Source organism: Palaemon carinicauda, chromosome 8 (assembly GCF_036898095.1).
Source record: "Palaemon carinicauda isolate YSFRI2023 chromosome 8, ASM3689809v2, whole genome shotgun sequence".
Lineage (NCBI taxonomy): Eukaryota > Metazoa > Arthropoda > Malacostraca > Decapoda > Palaemonidae > Palaemon > Palaemon carinicauda.
This window is the reverse complement of record NC_090732.1, coordinates 164,286,940-164,288,047: the sequence shown is the minus strand read 5'-3', so window position 1 is coordinate 164,288,047 and position 1,108 is coordinate 164,286,940. Positions and strand designations below refer to the sequence as shown.

Below are 1,108 nucleotides of genomic sequence, written 5' to 3'. Positions count from 1 at the left end.
GTACAGTAATACCTTTAGAATTGAGTACAGTAATACCTTTAGAATAGAGTATAGTAATGAGTTTCTTTTTAAATTTAGATAAAATCGAAACACTGACGTACTAGTAAGGAGGGCTTACACATGGTTCAACGCCTTACCTCGCTGATAACGACGGCGAGTCTCTCTCAGGTTCCCCCTTAAAAAGTTCTCTTTAACAAAAACGGCTGCTCTAACTTGAGAGAAAAATGCTCGTGGTTGTATCCCGTCTTCTGTACGTCATATTCACCATAAAACTGATCTTTACAATGTCGTTTATCTATTATAAACTCAAACTTTCTTTTTTTTTCTTTCAACAAAATCCAAAAACAGCAATGAGGTAGTTGTTCATCCTCCCAGAGCTCAGATAACACTAAACTTCTAAACTCGTCCAGTGCGATGCTCAAAAGGGGGGAGGTTAACCACTGAAATATTCAAGTGACGTCACAGCCAACGTCACTTCCGCTCCAAGATGGCTGCCACAGGTAAGCTCCTCTGACATTTCCTTGACCCGGTTAAGAAGCCAGCCAAGAGGGGGTTTGCCGTAAGGGTTATTAGTTAGTTCTGGTGTGATAGTAAAACCAACCATAACGAGCACAGTTGCATGGTTTTATCTTGCACCGATCACCGATTTTCAGGGGGGTGCGTGACATTTGGTCTCGACAAGTATTGGTGAATATTTTACATGGCGGCCCCAGTCGCCGGCTGCTGAGGGCTCTCTCTCCCTCGACCACGCCCCTCGGCATTCCAAATGGATGCTGGAGAGAGAGAAAAAAATGAGACTTCCCGTCAGGATGGCATCCTCAAAGATTCAAGGCAGGTGGGAGAAATGGAAGGTCTGTCACACCCCTCAGGGTATATGGGCTTGCAAAGACCTGGAAGCCTGCCTTAGCTTTCCACCCAACAATATGAAAAGAGGGTTTTTTTGCTTTCTTTATTTCTTCGTGGCGTCGCTGCTCCGAGAGGGTGGCAATGAGTGTTGGCTGACCTTAACAAGTCCAGCCACTTTAAGTAAGACCTCCACCAGAGCAAGAATCTGTTCCTATGGTTACCAAGGAAGGGATTATTCAAGAGGGCATCCTCTCGTAGAGAC

The 1,108-nt window shown here is 44.9% G+C and overlaps 1 protein-coding gene across 6 annotated transcripts in view; it reads right to left on the bottom strand.

The window, feature by feature from the left end:
- Positions 1 to 385, bottom strand: part of LOC137646096 (CUGBP Elav-like family member 4) — a 79,905-nt gene extending 79,520 nt beyond the window's left edge. For all 6 annotated transcript variants that reach the window (XM_068379288.1, XM_068379292.1, XM_068379293.1 and 3 more), the window contains exon 1: positions 138 to 385. The gene's annotated coding sequence lies outside the window, so the exon portion shown is untranslated. The remainder of the gene's footprint in view (positions 1 to 137) is intronic.
- Positions 386 to 1,108: the final 723 nt, after the last annotated feature.